This window comes from Ranitomeya imitator, chromosome 2 (assembly GCF_032444005.1).
Source record: "Ranitomeya imitator isolate aRanImi1 chromosome 2, aRanImi1.pri, whole genome shotgun sequence".
Taxonomy (NCBI): domain Eukaryota; kingdom Metazoa; phylum Chordata; class Amphibia; order Anura; family Dendrobatidae; genus Ranitomeya; species Ranitomeya imitator.
In genome coordinates, this window is record NC_091283.1 from 742,648,474 (window position 1) to 742,657,280 (window position 8,807).

Below are 8,807 nucleotides of genomic sequence, written 5' to 3' on the forward strand. Positions count from 1 at the left end.
ACCAACCTTTAAGTCTTACGAAGTCTGCAAATACAGTACAGTGTCATGCCCAGTTACAGGGCAGAGAAGCTCAGCAAACTGATGTATATTTTTGACAGAAAAGACCTCCTATATATTGTGTTTTCTCTGCTTAAATCCCTTCTATTTCTCTGCTTTCATATCCAGTGGAAAGTCGCTGTATGACTATATATACAGAGATACTGCAGTTGTCAATCACTTAGTAGGCCCACTTGATTCTTAAGCATAGAAAGAGGATGGATTTAAATAAATGAAATGCAAGATAAACTATACTCTTCCCTGTAACATACTGCTCACAGACTACAAACAGAGCATGACAAATTTTCTTTAAAGGGAAAAATGTCAGTCAATTAATGCTGCCCAAACCACGGGCAGCATGAATCTGAACCTGGCAGCACGATTGCAGTCTCGCATGTTTTTTTCAGAGGCATTTCAGAGCAAAAATAATTTAAAGATCTGACTGCGGACCATAGGCAGAAAGGACACTAGTCTATTCTGTGCGTGTGCCTACAACCTCCGGCCAGACCTTTAACTGATTTCTCTCAGAAACGCCAGATCGTCAGCAAAAAACATACCCGTCTGCATTCATGCTGCCATGCTCTGATTCGTGCTGCCCAAACCACGAATAAGCTGGCAGGTTGCCTTTAAAATAATAATAATAATAATAATTTTATTTATATAGCGCCAACATATTCCGCAGCGCTTTACAAATTATAGAGGGGACTTGTACAGACAATAGACATTACAGCATAACAGAGATCACAGTTCAAAATAGATACCAAGAGGAATGAGGGCCCTGCTCGCAAGCTTACAAACTATGAGGAAAAGGGGAGACACGAGAGGTGGATGGTAACAATTGCTTTAGTTATTCGGACCAGCCATAGTGTAAGGCTCGGGTGTTCATGTAAAGCTGCATGAACCAAAATAGGATTTATTTTGATAATTTTCTTTTTGAAATAGCATCTCTAGTCGTCAAACTAGCAAATACTTTTGTAATTTGGTGAAATTGTAGATAATCTTTTGGTAATGCCAGTGGCCTGCAACTCTAATACCACAATAGTCTGTACTACTGGTGGGTTACAAATAGTGTTGAGCGAGTGTACTCGTTGCTCGGGTTTTCCTGAGCACGCTCGGGTGGTCTCTGAGTATTTATGACTGCTCGGAGATTAAGTTTTGATCGCCTCAGCAGCGTGATTTACAGCTATTAGCCAGCTTGATTACATGTGGGGATTACCTACTGTAGCAATCGGGCAATCCCCACATTTACTTAGCCTGGCTAATAGCTGTAAATCATTCAGCTGCCGTGATGAAAACTAAATCTCTGAACACTAACAAATACTCGGAGGTCACCCAAGCGTGCTCCAGAAAACCCGAGCAATGAGTATACTCGCTCATCACTAGTTACAAACTGAAAACCACTGGTTTTAGCCAAATGTGTTCAGACAGGAAATTCAACAATTCAATAGGATTAATAGTAAACTATTAATCCTAAACTAAATCCTAAAGTAAACCAAAATGCCTTCTCAATGACTGTCTATGTTCCGAGAACAATCAATTACTGCTCATTTTGTGAGTATTGGAAGTGTGATCGGCCTGTCTATAAAAGCTTTTAAATGAGCGTTGATCAGCAAACAACAGTGTAAACCTACCCTTAGAGTATCACAGAGTGTCCCTTTGGTTCATACTATAGAGCAGACCTACACAACATATGGCCAGCGCAGCATGTGGCCCATGAAACGATGTTGTGCAGCTATTGTAGCTGTCCGGGGGCGTCTGCTCCTTCTTCCCATATTCAAATGTATTAGCGAACATCGGATGCGAATACATTTGAATGCTGCGGCACTGGGATTGAGGCAGAGAAAGCATCAGCTTGCAGCAGAGTGATGATGTAAACACCCTGATGACGTCATCACACTGCTGCCTGCGCCGGGGCCACACAGGCAGAGGAGACATCAGCCACTGGTAAGCGCTCCAAGAAGGAGACGAACATTAAATATCATGTTATTTTAAATGAGGGGCCCAGGAAAGGAAAGGGTAGTGTTTCTACGAGAGCACATAATGTGGTAATTTGGAACATTATGGGCATTTTTGGACATTATGGGGGACATTATAAGCCAATTTGGAACATTATGGGGGACATTGTGGAGAAATTCATACATTATGGAGCAATTTGGGACACTATAAGGCAATTTGGAACATTAAGGGGGTCATTATCAGGCAATTTGGGACAGTGGGTTGGGGATGACTTGGAAAGGGGCAGTTTGGAGGAGATATGAAAACGGGCAGTATGTGGGGGGACATTATGGAGAGGGGTTGTGTAAGGGATATTATGTGGGGAAGATATTATTATTTTGTAGAAGAGCAATGTTGGGTGATATTATCCAGAGAGGCAGGATATTTTGGAGAGGGGCAGTATAGGGAGATATCATAGAGATGGGCAGAGTGTAGGGGATTTTTGGGTGAAGGGCATTTGTGGGGTATTTTATAGAGGGGCAGCATGGGGAAGTATTTTTGAGAGCTGCAGTGTGGGAGATTATTTTGAAGATGAGCAGTGTGTGGATGGGGGTGTTTTGGAGAGGGTTGAGGGGGTATTTTAGAGAGACAGTATGGGTGGAATATTTTGGAAGGGGTCAGTGTGGGGGGATATTATAGAGAATTTCGGTATGTAAAAATTATTTTGTGCAGGAAGCACATTGAGGGGAAATTATTTAATCAGGGGAGATATTTTTCTTTATGAAGCAGTATAATAATGATTTTACTTTTAAGGGCATTGTGTCAGGATGTGCTCCTGAAGACAAAGAAGAGGCAAGCCTGGAGAAAAAAGCTTTGGGCATGGAATAAAGGAGTGAAATATATGGAGACAAAAAGATAGGAATAACTCCAACTAGAAAAGATATCACTTATAAGGTACCTGGATGTAAATGTTTTTTGTGATACTGACTACGTCTCATCAGTAGTGTTGAGCATTCCGATACTGCAAATATCGAATATCGGCCGATATTTGCTGTATCGGAATTCAGATACTGAGTTCCGATATTTTTGCGATATCGGATACCGGAATCGGAAGTTCCTATAGTGCAATGATGCACTATAGTGGAGTGTGGGTGGTGCGTGGGCGGAGACTGCGTGTGTGTGTACGGGCGGGGTCTGTGCGTGACCGTGGGGGGGTTTGTGCGTGTCTGCCGGAGGTCTGTGCATGTGTGCAGGGGCTCTGTGCATGTGTGCCGGGGCTCTGTGCGGCGTTCGGGGCTCTGTGCGTGTGTGCCGGGGCTCTGTGCGTGTGTGCCGGGGCTCTGTGTGTGTGTGCCGGGGCTCTGTGTGGCGTGCGGGGCTCTGTGCGGGCCTGCCGGGGCTCTGTGCGTGTGTGCCGTAGCTCTGTGCGGGCCTGCCGGGGCTCTGTGCGTGTGTGCCATGGCTCTGTGCGTGTGTGCCAGGGCTCTGTGCGGCATGCGGGGCTCTGTGCGGCGTGCCGGGGCTCTGTGCAGGTCTGCCGGGGCTCTGTGCGGCGTGCGGGGCTCTGTGCAGCAAGCCGGGGCTCTGTGCGGGCCTGCCAGGGCTCTGTGCGGCGTGCGGGGCTCTGTGTGGGCCTGCCGGGGCTCTGTGCAGCGTGCGGGGCTTTGTGCGTGTGTGTAGGCATCGTCCGATGGGACTACAAGTCCCATCGGACGATGCCTACTACAGTGACAGTGATTGACACATTAGCCAAAGATGGGACAGTAGTAGTCCCATCATCCGGCTAATGTGTTGAATGAAAAAAAAAAAACATACATGCTACATACATGCTGTTAGGGGTCAAGTTCCCACCTCTGCACAGGGGGAATCTCGGGCCATCTCTGCTGTAGTCTCCCATTCTTCTCCTGCTGCAGTGGAGCCTGCTCAGCGGAGACGTCAGTCCCAGCGTCTCGCTCAGTCTGACTCTGTACAAAGAGTTACTGCTGCTTTTCCTGCTTCTGCCATTGAAGTCAGTGCTGAGCAGCGGCGAGCAGACGCTTCTGGGACTAAGTCCTGCTTTTCTCGTTCTGAGCATGCCCAGAGTAAGATCTCTCAGTGGAGATCGAGGGTCACATGTTCAGATACTGCAGGTAAAGCCATTGGTCCTTCAGGAAGGTCCTGTAGGTGCTCAGGCTCTGTGGCAGCCTCTCATTGGTCCTTCTAGGTAGGTCCTGTACGTGCTGCAACTATTTAAGGCTCACATGGCCGCACGGCCATGCGCTAGTATCTTTCTATGTTATGTGCTTTGCGCCAGTGTGGTCATGTGGTCATGTAAGTTTGTGTTCCGGGACCCGGCTGAAATAAGCCCCTATAATGCTGGCATCTCCAGCGAGGAGATTGTGTGTGTATGTATTCAGGGACCTGGCTGAAATAAGCCCCTAGAATGCTGGCACCTCCGGCGAGGAGTTTTGTGTGATTGCATGACCACTGACTGCTCTCAGTTGGGTAGTTAGCCTGTGCCTCTGTGAAGTCTAACAGGGTGCAGTGCTTTGCTTTCACGGCTACTCTGTGAATTAACAGAGTTATTTCATACCGTCATATAGTTCTGCCGTTTGACGGCAAAAACCTGATGTGTGAAAGCAGCCAGATATATGGATAGATACATCTATGTATCTATAGATACATCTATCTATAAATATATCTATAGATAGATATATCCATAGATATATTAGGCCGATGTTTCTAAGGCTACTTTCACACTTGCGTTTTTAGCAATCCGTTTAGTCCTGTTACCAATTTTGAACTGCATTTAGCCTACTTTATTATTTGTCCCTACTAATTGTGTCTGCCACTCATTACAGTTTTCCTCCACTGAACAAAGCAATGCCGCCTGTTTAGTCCTGTTACCAATTTTGAACTGCATTTAGCCTACTTTATTATTTGGGCCTACTAACTGTGTCTGCCACTCATTACAGTTTCCTCCACTGAACAAAGCAATGCCGCCTGTTTAGTCCTGTTACCAATTTTGAACTGCATTTAGCCTACTTTATTATTTGGGCCTACTAACTGTGTCTGCCACTCATTACAGTTTCCTCCACTGAACAAAGCAATGCCGCCTGTTTAGTCCTGTTACCAATTTTGAACTGCATTTAGCCTGCTTTATTATTTCGGCTTACTAACTGTGTCTGCCACTCATTACAGTTTTCCTCCACTGAACAAAGCAATGCCGCCTGTTTAGTCCTGTTACCAATTTTGAACTGCATTTAGCCTACTTTATTATTTGGGCCTACTAACTGTGTCTGCCACTCATTACAGTTTTCCTCCACTGAACAAAGCAATGCCGCCTGTTTAGTCCTGTTACCAATTTTGAACTTTATTTAGCCTACTTTATTATTTGGGCCTATATCTGTGTTTCCTCCTCATCCTGCCCATTGCCCAGCCACTGCTAGATGAGTCTGCTGGTACATTGACCCAGACCACTACATTCCCCTTGCACTCTACACAGCCAGAATCTCACCCTGCTGAAAGTCAGGTTCCCCTTCTCGCATACTATTCAACCTTACACGGGGACAAAGAGGAAGGTGCAGATGAAAGTGCAGGTTCCTTCATCAGGTGGGGTGGCATACTCGTTGGCGACGTCACTGGCACAGGCCCCCTCATAGTACGCAAAAGTGTCTCTGCCAGTGGGAGGCACCACCCGCCGTCAAACACACTGCCGTACTTTGAGGGGCCCTGTGCCATTGCCAATGAGTGGGCCCCCCTGCTTGCTCAGGATCACAGCACTTGCAAAGTTGAAATACTTACCTCTCCCTGCTCCACCGCCGTGACGTATTCCGCGTTTCCTGGGCCCACGAAAATCTTGAGCCAGCCCTACCCCCCCACAACTTTAGCCAAATGACCCCCAGTTTTCAATGCCTAACTATTATAAAGTAAATTAAGATTGACAAGCTTAAGTAATAAGAATTGATGTTTTTGGCATTAAAATGGGCACTGCAGGTGTTTTCCTGTCCTCCACTCACTGCCGACTTTGATTCCCCATTGACTTGCATTGGGTTTCGTGTTTCAGTCGGTCCCCGACTTTTCGCAATAATCTGCCGATTTCACCCGACCCAACTTTTGACAAAGTCGGGTTTCGCGAAACCCGACTCTATCCGAAAAAAGTAAAAGTCGCTCAACTCTAGTTAGCACAACTACAATTGATTCAGTTGTTGTCCCTTGAACTAGCAGTTCAATCTTTGGTTACCCATTTACATTGGATAAAGATCGCACATAGGATGATTTGTATAAATGGTACCTCCATCAACATGCCAGACTAAACTGACCAATGAGTGGACATTCTTTAACTGAAATGTGCATGAAAAAGATGAACAACAAATGGGTGTGTCAAAGATTTGCGACCCAATTACACAAACTGTTCCATTAACATCTGCATATGAAAACTGCAGAAATAAAAAATAAACTAATTTAACTAATTTAAAACAAACACTTTTTAAGAACATGCAATATTAATCTACATTAAGCACTTCCCATTATACAATATACTAAAATCAATATTTAAAAAACATTGTACTATTTAAAAAGCTAAATATCTATTCCCTGAAGCAATGCCTGGCGCACTTCGAATGGAATCCCTGTAGACTACTGTAAATACAATTTCTAACATTTTTCATTTTTTATTTTCATCTACAGTATATTTCACTGTACAAACCTTTTACAGATCTTAAAACAGTGGGAGAAATGTATAAAGTAAAAAGTCACCCATTTTGGCAAACATCATTATTATGCAAACTGTACAACTTTCTTCCTTTTACTTTTCAAAAGTAAAGGCTGATACAGGCCACATTCTAATAAAAAAAGTACTATAATAACATGGAATAATAAAGAGAGAACTACAGTTGTATATTCATTAAAAAGATGGCACCTTAATAAATATGGCTCATCTTACTTTACCACTCATCAGTTTTATGGCATATAAAACACCTGTCTAAGTAAGTCTCCCCCAGTGACTTTAAGAGAGGCAAACATGCAGGGTATTTTAGATTAGCTCACGACTATATATACGTCATGCCTGGCACACACCTAGCTTAAAATGTCACAAGAAACCTCAGCTGGGCTTGCCTTGATGTTTGACATGTTTTATTACCGCATTAAAGAACATCACAGTTTCATGTGAAAGAATCTAAACAGCCGATATCACAAAGGTAAAGTTGACATTTGGAAAGTCACATTTTGTGGAGTAAATGGAAAAAAGAAAATTTGTATCATTATGATATAATTGTATCAAATCTGTGACAGTACAAAAAAATACCCAAATGGGTAATAGAAGACTCGTTCAAATAAAACTGATAAGTATGTTATATTTACGCTGTGACAAGAAAGTGTCAAGGACTGCTTGACCAATACCTAACACTAACTACCCTGCCAAGACCTCAAGGGAAGCCAGTAATATTATCCTGCCTAAATGTGAGCTGTGTGGCCATAAAAAGACTCATGCTAAATGTTACATTGTTACTAGTGTAGGGGAAGGCCAATTTACCTATGAGATAAAGCTGAATAATTAAAAAATCCAAAATTAGCAAGGACTTATAGAATAATCACCCTTAACTATAGGCACATGCGAACAAGAACGCAGGAAAAATAATATAAATTGTAATAAATAATTTTGGAAATGGGGATAGATTTTTAGCTCATTGACTTATTATTTTCTTATTGACCTTGGATGATATAAGTTCTTACAAATGTAACTTTTCAAAGTTAACCAGACACGTGCTAATTTTCCAGACAACTCAGTGTGCAAATCCAAAAGTTTTTGCGTTGTAAATATCTGGATATTTTCGGCATCGACTCCAAGCTGTGAAGGTACAAGAAGTTTCCAAAGGTCTAAGGTACAGAGGAGGGAGCCAGCCTAGTAAAAATCTCTGAAGGGTTCTTACGTTACCCATAGAGAATTTGGCTGCAGTCTATATTCATCTAGTTCTCGGGAGGTTAGCCCTGCTGTCTCAGCAGTATTCCCTTGTAGACATCTTCAATTACAGTACAAACATTTCATGACTTATAAATAAAAGTAATTATTGTATTACTATGTTATATTAAAGCAAAATGAATTACGATTTCTAATATTTTATAGAATTTGTTTCCTGTGCCCAAATTGCGGACATCGTCTTAAAAGTGATAATAATCCATACCTTGTATGAGAAATTGATAGGCCAATGTAGCAGTCTCCTATTATAGCTGTCGTGATCTGAATGTCCTTCTCTTGTTTGATTTTTTTCTTGGTTTCTTGGGGTTCTGTATGGGAGAGAGGAGCAGCAGTAAGAAGGACGTGTGTACTGGGGTGTCTGCACAGGACAAAGTGCTGATGCAAAGTGCAGTATATTTGACTCTTGGATGTTGCTTGCAGTGGCATCCTGGAGTTTATTAATAGTAAAAGAAGTAAGGGGGATCTCAGATGGCAAGAGCACAGAAGAGGAAAGGAAAAAAAAGGTGGGTCTCAGCAGTCCTGAGGTCCATGAAGTCTTAGTTTATACTGTGACGTAAATCAGCAATTAATATTTTATTCTCTGGGGGATTAATAAAATGGTTTAAGAATAAGAAGTGAGCAAAGAAAAATTATATGATGTCAGTGTACCTATTTACTGGATTTAAATTACGCCAATAGTTCTGCACGGCTAAGTGACTTAAAAGCAATGTCCCAAGATCGCAACTTATCACCTATCCACAGGATAGATGGTAAGTGTTCGAGCCTTGGGAAACACACCATTCACAACAATTTGAGTCCTGATTTCCCAGTTAAAATGGAGTGAGGGTCAAGCATGCATACTGCCTCTCTTTTCATCGTTTATGGAACTTATGAAGAT

The 8,807-nt window shown here is 42.8% G+C and overlaps 1 protein-coding gene across 1 annotated transcript in view; it reads right to left on the minus strand.

Annotated features, from left to right (window-relative positions):
- The window catches only part of MYOZ1 (myozenin 1), a 66,219-nt gene extending 57,856 nt beyond the window's left edge, over positions 1-8,363 (minus strand). The window contains exon 1 of the mRNA XM_069753241.1: positions 8,136-8,363. The gene's annotated coding sequence lies outside the window, so the exon portion shown is untranslated. The remainder of the gene's footprint in view (positions 1-8,135) is intronic.
- Between the last annotated feature and the right edge of the window lie 444 nt (positions 8,364-8,807).